General features: G+C 39.9%; 1 long non-coding RNA gene across 4 annotated transcripts in view; it reads left to right on the plus strand.

The window, feature by feature from the left end:
- LOC135444058 (uncharacterized) overlaps positions 1-12,733 on the plus strand; it is a 127,341-nt gene that overhangs the window by 78,424 nt on the left and 36,184 nt on the right. For all 4 annotated transcript variants that reach the window (XR_010439157.1, XR_010439159.1, XR_010439158.1 and 1 more), the window contains exons 7-8: positions 179-379; positions 11,804-11,851. This is a non-coding gene — a long non-coding RNA (uncharacterized LOC135444058). The remainder of the gene's footprint in view (positions 1-178; positions 380-11,803; positions 11,852-12,733) is intronic.

Here is a 12,733-nt window from a genome sequence, read left to right on the forward strand (position 1 = left end):
AACATACATTAGTTTTTTATTACTTGTGTCACTTGGACTGTTTCTTCCTTAAGAGTGTAAGGCAATAATTTTAGAGATTAAAGAAATTTCCAGAAGTTTCAAGAAAATTTTGCCAAGTAGAGTCAGATATCTTGCAACATGACCTAGTTCTAATGAATTTCCTGCATTTGGGACACAGCCTTGGAGGGTGGAGCTGAATCCTGCGGCCATGGGTGGAAGGCATCCATCATCCCTGCAGCACACAGGCGCAATCAGCAGGTTGCTCTGGTGGTGGTGTGCTGGCCATTCAGCTTCCAAAGGTCCTGCTGTCCCCAAGCCGTCTGGGTGCTCCCTCTTGGGGCTGCTCCTGTTTTGGCTGCTGTGCTCCTGCTCCTGCCAGGTACAGATGCTCCTTTAATTGTCCCTCTTACTTTCACTTAGCAAAGTGGCTGAGCAAAATGGGTCTGGCTGTGAAAGCCAAGGTCTCACAAATTTCCTGGAGAGCAGCAAAGGTTTTTACACAGCTGGTTTGTATCCCTGGCTGTTCTAAGCCACAGAGCTGAGGGTTCAGCTTTGCTATCTTTAACCATTCACAAGATTGCTGAGCCAGGTTCTTCTATATTAAGCATGGAGAGAGACAGGCTCTTCTAGTGCCATGCTAAGAGGAATGAATCACCTTTTAACATGCCAGCCTGGTGCCTGATGCACAATCAGCAATGATGTTTAGCTGCTGAATGAAAGAAGTTTTGTAGGAGGACTCTTGTAAAGAAGGTTGTGCCTGCAGAAATGCATAGCAAATTCACTGTGCAAGTGAGCTCTGGTTTTCTTTTATTCTCCGTGTAACTGTTTGTGTTCAAGTGGAATGACAACAACATCAAGAAGTGCAAGTAAATCTTGGCATATGTTTGCCATCAGGTGACTTAAATGTGCCCCCCTCATCTTTCATACTTTGGCACATAAACAGAGTAATAGGTCAGAAAGTTAACTATTAGCCAAGTTTCAGATCCTGCTGATGAGTGATGGTTGGTGTTTCACTGGCCTGGCAGCTCTCTTGTGATGCTGGTGAGGCAGGTGTTCTAAGCCAGTCATCAGTATCAGATACAGCTTTTAAATAAACTCATCTATCACGAGTATTAACGTTTGGGCAGCAGTTGCCCAGCTGTGCTTAGGCTGTGGCACTGAGCATGTCAAGTGTCACCTTGCACAGACAAGGTCAGGAAAAGAGTTTCCCCAGGGCTGTTAATGTCCTTGTCAATGCAAGCCAACAGACATCTTCTGACAAAGTGTGGGCAGAGAGTGGGGGGAGGAAATGCACTGTGTGAACTAATATAAATTCAGGCTGTGCGAAATCCCTATGGGTTCCAAGGCAGAACCAGTGATTGAGGAGGATTGCAGGCAGTCCTGTGGTGATGGAGGATGAGAAGGATTCATATCTGACCAGGTATAAAGGGTGTAGCTGATCAAATGCTTTGCTTCTGTCAAACAAAAAGAAAACAAAAAGGGCTTTGAATTAAGAAAATACTTAATGAAGAAGCAAAGAGAACAGAAACATTAGCATTGAATCTCTGCCCCCTTACGAGGGGTTTGGAGCCTGTCTGTGTTCTTGCTTTATCTCTTCAGAGCAGATACAGGTTTTTTTTAATAGAAAAACTCCGGAGATGAGCCCTGACTGCATTAAAATGTCATCTCACAAAGCAGGGGCTTTAAAATAGGATTTTAACAGAGTATTGCCCAAGCAGGCCATGAATAGTAAGCAAAGATATAATGCAAAAGGAGACCATCTTACTTAAATGGGTTTTATTAGCCAACCTCTAAACACACTAGATATGGGTAGACTGAAGTTACATGTGGTATTCACAAGCTTGATTCTCCTAGTAGGTAATTTTGAGTTTTCTGCAACAGATTCACACTTAATGTGAAGTTTTCAGAATCACTGTAGCCTTAGAAGATGAAATATTCTTGAGGGGAAAATAAATAGTATTTAATTTAAAGGGAAGTATGTCTTATTGCTGTTAAAATATAAAAATCAAATTACTGTGCAGGAGATGAAAGTGGATCAAGGGAAATAAAAGTGGATCTTCAGTCAAACTTTCATTTAAACCACCTATATCTCGATGAATTTCATGCATAGTATTTCAGATAAGTTTTTGTGAGGTCTTTTTTGGGTTTTTTTTGCACAAAACCAGAAGTCTGCAGTTTGCAGTAGCTGCAAAAGTAGATTTCACCTGTTCTGCACTGGTTTCCAAACTGTTGCCTGTGGAGGGACTTGTTTCACTCTGTGCTCTTCCACAGACCCTATGCCCTGGCTTTATTTGAAGCTTTTGTGCTATAACATTCATGTTGCTAAGGATGTGGAAAATGTGAGGCTCAGAGGAAGGAAGAGAAGAATTGCACTACTTTACCAAGTGTACCGTGCTGTACAGAGGTAAATGTGCTTAGCTATCATCAGAGATTCCTTGTATAAAATTTTTCAAGTGAAAATCTGAAACTGAGCTTTGAACTTGTCTGTCAGTAGCCCTCTTCTATAGCTATTTGTCTGCTTTTCCTCTAGGTGAGTTTTTCTTTAGGATTTGTTTTCTTTTTTTTTTTTTTTTTTTAATGCTGGAACATTTGATCTATTATCTCCTTTTCACATAAGTATTTGCATGGAATATATAGTCCTGTGTCTCTAAAATACACCCAATCTGGGACCATCTAGGTCAGATCATGAGCAGTAAAGTTGTCCCCAGAATTTAAATCCAAATTTGGCATCAGATTGGAACACATTGCCAGAATAACACTCCCTAGACTTTAAAAAAAGCATGCTAACACATTCACATTATTTTGAATGGCAAGCCCTGTTTCTGTCCTTGGGCTGAGCCTTAAACCAATAGTGTGGCTAGGGGATTATTGTTAGTTGAAGAAAAAGTATTAGCTCCAGTTACACAGAAGACTGAGAACTGTGAAATCTAGAGGAAAAACTCAGTACAAGTATCATTTTGGAACAAAAGGGGAACAGGAAGAAAAAAAAAGCCATCAGCAATATTCATGGGTTCAGTGCATTATGCCACATATTTTGTTGGCTTCCAAAGGCTTTCTCAGATTCCTGCTGTTCCATGGCTTTCTCTTACCCATATGGGTGAGATCCTCTGACGTTCCTAACTTCAGTGATCAATTTTGATTTCACCAGTTGTCAGACAGCTGAGAAGCTGGCTCACATTACCTGTCTGAAGGTCTCTGTGGGTGACTGACTTCCATGGACTTTAGAGAAGATGAGAACTGTCTGCACCTGCTGGAGAGGCTAGAAAACAGAAGTCCTAGTTCTTCTTCTCTCTTGGTGCAAGCAAGACCAAGTTCCACTGAATTAGATGAATTAGCTGTTCTCTGGAGCTGCAGATGAAATGAGACTCAAAAGCAGCTATTTAGTAACAACATAGATAATGGCTAATTCAAAGTATGACAGAGGTCAATAAAGAGTGAAGTCTAATTGCACAGTCCCATGGAAATAATAACCTTTTGTGATAAATGCTCAAAGAAAGCACAGGGAGATAAGTTGCTTGCATGCTTGTTTAGATATTAAGATCTTTTATTGAAAGTGTAAAGACTGTAGATTCAGTGCGGTTTGCGTAATTGAAACAGCAGAGAGGATAAATTTTGTTTTAAGGAATTGGCAGTGATACAAATTGTTCAACCCTCAATGTTTAGAAGATCCTGAAATAGGCTTAAAAATGAGACTCAGCAAATAATCACTGTTTTCTTACATTTACTTTCTGAGCCATTAGATGTGGGTCACATTTTGTTTTCCCAGTTATATAATCCCTGGACTCTAGTCTTTGCAGCTTGAAAAATACCTGTTATTATCTGCCTGGCAATGAAACTCTGAGAGCTAACAATAGCCTAAAAGTGACACTGAGTCTTTAAAAGATCAAATCAAGTTTTGTAGTTTGTCAAACAAAACCGTTGCTCAAGTCAATGGGTCTGCAACAGAGCTGATGGTTAAAAAGGGGGAAAATTGTTTGATGTATGGAGACTGAATCTGATGCTTAGAAGCAGAGGTATAGGAAGATATTTCAGTCAGCTTTCAGCTGCAGTCTGCTTGCAGCCCATGTAATCCAGTAGCTGCCAATTCATTAGGATAGCCTCTGAGAGGATTAGTCTGTGTGAGGCTGTACAATGGCCAGGAGTGGCACTTGGTGCCTGCCAATGAAGGCAGAGTGGCTGCAGCTGGGGGGGTTTCCAGGGCACCCCGAGTGCGGGGCTGCTGCCTTGGCACCGAGCAGATCAGGCTTCCCTTTGTCTCCACAAGGGCTGCAGGCTGCCAGCATCACTCCAGGATGAAAAGCCTGGTACTGGGCCCTCCACAGAACGTGGTAGCGGAGTAAATGCTTGGGAGGCACCTGCTCACTCCTTTTGCATCCTGGCTCCACTGAGGACGGGCATCTCTGTTGCCACATTTCTCTTCACAGAGAAAAGCAAGGCACAATTCTTCCCAAGGATTTCTGAGATTCACAGTCTCTGAACCTCAGAGAAAAGGAAAACACAATTCTTGCCTCACTTGCTGTGCCTGTGTTGTGCTAAAGTAGAATGCAATATGGAGACTGTTTATCCAAAGTGAGGATGTTTTGTTCCCTTGGCCTGTCAGGGCCAAGAAGAGAATGTGTGTGTGTGTGTATGTGTGTGTCGGACTGTCACGGGACAGTCATGGGAGAATCAGAGATGAGTGCAGAGTGAGCAGTTGTGAGCAAGAGTGACTGCATGGCAGATTCAGTTTAGATGAAATGTACATAGTATAGTATAATAAAGTAATTAATTAGCCTTCTGAAATCAATGGAGTCAGATGCATCATTCTCTCACTAACCCAGAGTCACCTTTGACTTAAAATATATCTCTTCTCATCCCTCCCTCCATCTCTCAACCCTAACCCTCCCACATCTGCCCCCCTCCCCGGTTTTTTTTTTCTTTTGTTAAATTTGATTTAACCCTTCCAACATTTGTCCCAGCTTTTGGGGACTTGTGACAGATGGGAGTGAAAATACAGCCTTCCAATTGCAGCTAGACCAGGTGGAGAGCAAGGAATGGGTAATTAACTGAGAGCCACTGCATGAGTGCTGGGCAGGCAGCTGCAAAGCCCCTGTGCATGCACTGACCAAATCCTGCCTGAACTGTGTGGAAAAGGCAAGGATGTGCATTTGCAATGACAATCTCTTTGCAAGTCCTGGGCTAGATATTTTGCTCTCTGGGCATGTAGGTGGATTTCTCCAGACATGATTAAAATTTGATCCAACATCTTCAAGCCTAATCCCTCTAACTGTTTGAAGCCACTGCATTTTGTTCTCCCTGAGTCTATACCACACTCTTTTGGGTAGATGTAAGCTCGCTGCATTTCTGAAACATATTTCTGCTGCTTTGATGTGTCAGAAAGCAGCTGTTAAAGTTGATGAAGTGGGTGACCCAAAGTCACAGGGAGCCAGTTTTTCCCCAGCTGTTTTGCCCTTCTCCTGCTCCCCTTGTACAGGATAGCAGAGGGCCCTGCAGACACGGGGCTCCTTGTGTAGCTCCTGTACCAGCAGCACTGCATCCTTCTCTTCAGTCCAGCCAAGTCACTGAGCCAGCCATTGCTCCATCTCCTCCAGGCTGTTGTTGGCTGTTTAGTGCCTCACCAAGGGTACAGAGACAGCAGCTGATACTGATGTAGGTGGGAGTAAATTATCAAAACAGAGATGGAGGCAGATACAAGACATAGTGGTGTTTCTTTGTCTGTGGTGGCTGACAAACTGTGAGGAGAAATGAGGTTTTGAAGAGCACTCAAATAATTGGATTGAGGTTTTTCTTTGGGACATGGTGATAAAATGGGGAGAAAGGGAACTATGATTTAATGGCTTGCATGGGCATCATGGCAGGTCAGCTGTGGGGACAAGAGAAGCAAATATGTGCTGAGGGGGAAAAATGGGCAAGGAGACACTCATGAAATCTGATAACAAAGTGAGAAAGGCAGGCTTTGAAGAACAAATATACTGATGGTTTAAATCTGTCCAAGATGAGTGGTAAAGCCCTTTCACAGACGTTAACAGCTTTTCCAAAATTCAGTCTACTAGGACAGAAGGGACTTTCATTTTCATGTGAAATCATTAACTAGCTGAGTAATCCTCTGATTTCTCTGTTTTAAGGCTAACAGGGGTAAAGCTCAAGAGGGAAAGTTTTCAATCAAGTAATTGTTCTATTAATTGCAACGCACATTTAAGTGCCAGGGGCTCATGATGACTGCATCAAGTTGCAAAAATTCAGTGGCTGAGAGGAACTGTACAGTGAGAGGTAGATGCCTGATGGAAATGTAACTTTTTGTGTATTCTGCAGCACTGCGTAAATTAGGTATAGCAGAACAACATAATTTCTCAGAAAATATTCCTGTCAAGACATTGCTCCTTGTAAATCATCAGACAAGGTGACAAACAGATGCTTGTGTTGCTAAGACAGGCTGCACAGGTCCTGCTTAAGGAAAGAGTACTCTGAAACATCTTAACATGATGGGAGTTTCAGGTTTTTGCATCTTCTGCAATAAAGGCATAGAGTTTTGGGTGTGGTGCACTCTTGTACAAAATCATCGTCCTTCTCACCCTGGTGGGAATCTGGTGTCAGCATCTGTATGCTACCGCTGTACCCTTAGCATGGCTCTGGCAGGAGTCCCTGGCTCTGCTCAGATTCTTTCCATTCACTGATGCCCTTTTCCTGCTCTGGAAGAGGAGGTGTTTCCAGAAACAAGCTCTCCTTCCTCCAGTCCAGCCTTTCCTTGGTTGTCAGCCCTGTGCAATCCATAAACAAAACACAGCCTGCTGATTTCAAACCTGCTTTGTGCAGCACAGCAACAGACACCCTTGGTGCAAGATGTTTTAGCTCCAGCTGATAATTCTGCTCCATTGAATTTTACATTTTATTTGGGGAGAAGCACCAGCTGCACTACGTGTATCGTCTAGTTCCCATCAAGAGCAGTGAGAATGCTGGTGCCCAGCAGTGGTGGTTGTTGTGCCCTGTGCTTTTATACCTTTCTTTAATAATAAATTCATTTTCAGTAAAGAAAATAAATCTGTTAGGGCCCTGTTAATGGGTTTCCAATGGCCTTATAAAGCAGGGCATGTGTTTCTTGAATTCTTTTCACTCCAGTCCTCTCCAGCTCTTTCCCTAAGCTGTGATAGTAATTGTCTATTTGGGGTGCCTGTGATATCCATAGCATGAATATTCTTTCAACACAGGACTGCTCCCTCCCCTCTTGGCAGGATAAACCCAGGACTGAAGTGCCTTGACCACTGTCACAAGGTTGACCATCCAAGAACAATCGATTTCTAAATGTGCTTGAACCTTGGGTGACCTGAATTATAGCAGCAAGTATTACAAGCTGGGACATCTGGTGGACAATAAAATTTTTTTTATTTGTTTTTACATGAAGCAGCTGTACTTGAGCAGATGACCAGGGGCTGTGCAATCAAAGTGTGAATAGCTGAATTAGCAAATTATATTGGGCTTCTTAAGCACTTATTTGAATGCTGCATGCTCTTTTTTTAATTTTGCTTTATTAACATCTACCAAAAACGCAGCAGTGTTGGCATTATTGTTATTAGTGACTTATTTGCTTCATTAAAATTTACAGCACGTTTTACATTCACCATCTGGGACAGCTTCTCCCATATTTATGGTTAAAATGCAACTTAAACCCAGGCCTAATAGTCTAAAATAAAAGATTTTATAGATAAAACTCTTTCTTTGGATGCCAGTGTTACCTCGTTTTGCTAGTGTGCAAACAGAATTCTATTTTGCTCAGTTACTGTGGTACAACTTAGTGCTAGGATACAGAAAAATATTTCTGCTTTCATTAAAAGATGTTGCTGTACATAAGGCAAAGGTCAATCCTGCTATTACTTGGAAGGCTGCAGCTTTTGGGGTATGGCTGGGGTGGGAATTAGACAACTGAGAGAGACTTCAGACTAAAGGACCTTCTGGGTCACTGAGTCTAAACCCCTGCAATTGCAAGTAAGTATCTTGGATAATCCCTTTCCAAATATCTGGAGCAAGGATAAGCAGTGCAAGACAAACGTGAGTGTGGTGAGAGGCGGCACACAGGAGCACGCCTCTGAACCTGAGCTAGTGTTTCTGGATTTGTGATGCCTTGCTCCTAATCATTTCAAGGCATTGCGTATGCAAAGCTTTTAATTCTTCCTCTTTTCCTGTATGGCTTTACTGTTCAGCAGTGAGGATGGGATACCCTTTTTCTTATTTGTTCAACATGAGAATGTGGGAAGGATGTGTACTCTGAAGGCAAAATGGAGGGAGATGGAAAGGAGAATTTGAAATACTAGTACTAAGAACTTGTACTAAGAGTGTCTTCCCCACTTCTGAGTCTGAAAAAACCTCAAATTTGAAATTAAAATGAGTACTATTTTTTTTTATTGCTCTTTGGGAGTCCAAACATTGAAATATGTATTCACTCTCTTTTCCCTTCCCATCCCTCATATTTTTCATTCTGCAAATACTTCTCTTCTCCACAAAACAAAAGTCTGAAGTAAGCAAAAAATTAGTAAGAACTGTAGTCCTTAGCAGCTTTGTGAGCACACAGCCCCCTCATTGGGTCACAATGAGGGAACTACAGATACTTTTGGGTGTCTCAGGATCTAATGGGTTTACATGTGCTCTTGTGACTTTTTCCTTATTTCTGTATCTAGTATTTAGATGTGTAGCTCAGGTGCTGGAAGAATGACAATAATCTGGACATTATGGGCAGTCCATACCCTTGTTTTTTGTGATTTCCTACTGGTCCCTCATCATGAGAAATATTTGCAGACCCTTTAGATTTCAGCATTATCTGAGAAATGAAGTTATGTGAGTAGCCTTTTCTGCCTCTTCTGCTGTGACTTTCTCTAGGCTTCAGTGCAAATTCCATGCTGTTTCTTTTTGGTTTTAAAGCTGTTGTATCTAATAGATGGTTTTGTTTCCATTTTTCTGTTTTGCTTTGTATATCTTCAATTAATTGTTTGCAATTGGAGCTGCCTGGAAATACCTTAGAAAGGAGAAAATGATGAATACAATTGATTAATAATAATCTGATCAAAAATCCTGAAGCTTTTCTCTTTGAAGTGATTTCCTGTCTTTACTGCCCTTGAAAATTCTCTTTCCAGTATATACTGAATAAACAAGGATGAAGTGTAGAAAATACATGTAACATTGATTGTGGTGTATAAATTTAAATGGAGAACAGGTTTCAAATGTAACTTACACTTTTCTACCTGTCTTATAGATTGAATTCAGTTGGAAAATGGATGCTGAGAGTTTTTGGGAGTTTTTTCACCTGTAAATGTATTTTCGTATATTTAATTCTCCAATTATAATACTTGGTTACTCCCACTACCTAAAGACATGTCAGAGCTATTGCTGCTTTTTTATTTCTCTATCATTTTTATTGACTCTAAATTAGTATACATTCAATATTCTGCTTTAAAAATTTTTATTTGGATGAAATAAATGTCAACACCTTCAGCTTCTTGGTAGATGTGCTTTGTCTCTGCTTTTCCTCTCTTTAGATTGCTAAAAGTGATTCTCGAAATCCTAAGATAAGTGCAAAGCACTACTAGTTTGGGGGGCTCTTTTTTGGCCATTCTTTGTAGTCTTTTGCATGCATTTCTTGCCTTTTTTTGGAAGATTTCTTAGTTTCCCTCACATATGAATTTCTAGTGGTCCTGTTTGGTGCTCTGTTTTGGAATTCTTTATGTTTTACCCCTTCCTTTCTCTTTTACCTCTACCTACCCACAGTCTTTTCCTTCTCAGTGATTGCAATTACATCATGCAAAAGCCACCGCTCTTGTTTTCCTATTTCTGTTTTTTTGCAGATATTTTAATGCAATAGCCTTGGCAAACAAGGGCTGCCTATTTGAGTGCTGAGTTTGTTTGTGGGTGAGGTTGTTTTCTCTCTCTCTCTCCCATGCTGTGTTAGTCTCCACATTAACAGTTTATGGTTGAGCTGCTCAGGAGGTCTAAACCCTCTCATGAATAGAAAACCAAGATGAAAATGAGTTGTTACTACAAAATCATCTTTGAAAACATGATGAATATTTGATTTTTGGACATGCTGATTCTGAATAATGGAAGACAGGTGTGTGAAGATAAATGAAATTTTCTTTGCGTGTGATGTTAACTACTACAGATTGATAGATCAATACTTAGATGCAGTTACAGGCAGAGCTGAATGCCAAATTAAGTATAGGCTCCTGCGTGCTATAACATAGATGTTGCATTGTGGAAATTCAGTTCTAATATATTGAGCTACCTTCTGTACTCTTTAAAGCAATGTTGTTAAGCATATCTGTTTTAAATATCTGTGTTTCCCAGGCCTGGGCAACCCTCCTATATCAATATCATGACTCATAATTTGAGCCTCTGCCTTCAGTCATTTAGAACTGAAATTTGTGTGACTGCAGTTGAGTTATACAATGTCCTATTGCACAAGGAGATGGACAGTTCCTATGTAATACCTGTTTCAAAACAGTTATTAGAAGACTGGAAGCTATGAAGAAAGGGAGAAGAACACCCAAAAAGGGAAGCACATAGAAAGTCACTCACTATTTAGTATAACTTTTGCAAGTATTCTTTCTAAAAGTGAAATAGTTCCATGTGCCTGGTTCATACCCAGGACAAAAATTAAAGGCATTATGATTTTAAATGCAGGTTTAAAAGATCCCTCCAAAACAGAAAAAAAAGACAAAAAACCCAACCACAAAAGATATGAAGACTGAAGTTCTCAGCATAAACTGTTGTTCTGTTACTGGGATTTGGCAAATTAGACACTTGATGGAAGGAATGTAGGCTGGAGTGCAGTAAACTGTCATGCAAATGCTATGCTGGCAGGGTCTCATCTTGATTTCTGTTTCCATAATTCTTATAATAGAGATCAGCATCAATATACAGTGGTCTTTTTTATTCATATTAAATTTACAAACTTAAAACAATCAAGATGAGAGACTACATTAAATATAAATTTACAGTTTCATATATAAATAATCCCATCTCTTTTTATTGTGCCTTTAAGCAAATGTTTAAATTTCACTGTGTGATTCCATTGATCTCCTATAGCAAAATTATGTATATGTTAAATATTCATTGAATAATTGATATTGTTTGAGAAGCAATTATTTTTATCTTTCTCTTTTAGTATTTATAATGCTATGAATTTGTCACTATTTGCAAGTTCTGACTTTGTAAATAACTGAATATGGCAGACATCTCAAATATAGGCTTTACATCAGAATATATAGTGTTCACAAGCTCTAACATCCATCCATCTTTTCTCATGTGCGACTGTTTTCTTTGTCAAGTCCATCTCCCTTCTCTCTGAAGTGATATGTATTTTTTCCACTCAAAACTCACTTTTCAGTGAAAACTTTCATTTTTTTAGGAAATAAAGCATTAATTGTGTTTGGACATACATAAGCATAAAATTGAGGGGGGATAAGCATTTTATAATCCTTTAATCCCACTTTAGAATTACAGAAAGCACTGACTGATATATGTTACTTTTCTTCAAACAGCGTATTATCTACCTGTTGTTGCCCCAAACCCTTAAATTCCATGTTCACCTAAACACTAACATTTGGGGTAGGGTAGAAGCAGGAAGGAATGGCCATATGGAAAAATATCCTGACCCCTTCTCCTCTAGGTTTGGTGTACAGTAGAAGCCAGAAGATTTCACATTGATCTTGGACAAATAATTTTCTTTCTTAGCGCTTCTCTTGTCTTCCACTTTTTTGTGCTTCCTTTATTTGGACTGTGATTTCTTTGGTGAAGAGACATTGTGTATTTATTTCAGAATGACGTATGCACCGAGACAAAGTTTGTCCTCTCTCAAAGGGTACTGGTAAGTGTGCTGTTCTTCTTCCTCTACATGAAAGGTAAATGCATCTTATTCCTGTCATGACCTTCTGGCACATTCCTTCAGCTGTGATTGTCTTATTGCTTTTAAAAGGTCCAATGGGATTCTTTTTAAGACACATTTTAAGAAGTCTCTTCAGCCGATACATGAGTTTATAGTTATTATTAGTTTAAATAAATTTATTATTAGTTTATTTTCTTTTCTGGATTTTTATTTTCTTTTTTGGATGTTCCAGAGCTGTTCTGACACTGAACAGGTTAAGATAGAAGTTATGAGCATCTATTAAATCCAAATACTGAGGAATTGTAAGCAATATATTCTACAAAAGAAAAACACCCAATCCCCAGTGCCTTGGAAATATTATTCTTTTAGAAAGCATCAATAATTTTTAGTGATATTCAGAACTAAAATAAGAAACCACCATGACACAGAGGCTCTTGTGACTGTATCTAAGAAGACTTCAAGAGAAAGGCTGCTCAGCTTTCAGAAGTTCAAAGGACTCTAGAAGACAGCAGCCTGCAGGGTATGAGGTGGAATTCCAGCCAATTCCTACATTCCTCCTCTCAAGAGTCTATTCAAGCCAAGCCAATGAGAATTCGCAACAAAGAGGCAATTAAAAATCACTGTCATCCTTATCCAGGTTTTTTCTTAATGAGTTTTTTTTGTTGTTGTTGTACTTACCAACAGACTATATCGTCTAGCACCTAGGGAAAACATATTTGCCTATTAGATAACCACATTTTTCTTTGCCTTCTTCTCACTGCACCACAGATGACTATTTTCCTGTTATGTTTTTTTTTTTCCCCTTTCTTTCCCCCACTTCTGTGCTGCTGTAGGGTCTTTGAAATTGGATGGGGGAAAATAAAT

Source organism: Zonotrichia leucophrys, chromosome 2 (assembly GCF_028769735.1).
Source record: "Zonotrichia leucophrys gambelii isolate GWCS_2022_RI chromosome 2, RI_Zleu_2.0, whole genome shotgun sequence".
NCBI classification, from domain to species: domain Eukaryota; kingdom Metazoa; phylum Chordata; class Aves; order Passeriformes; family Passerellidae; genus Zonotrichia; species Zonotrichia leucophrys.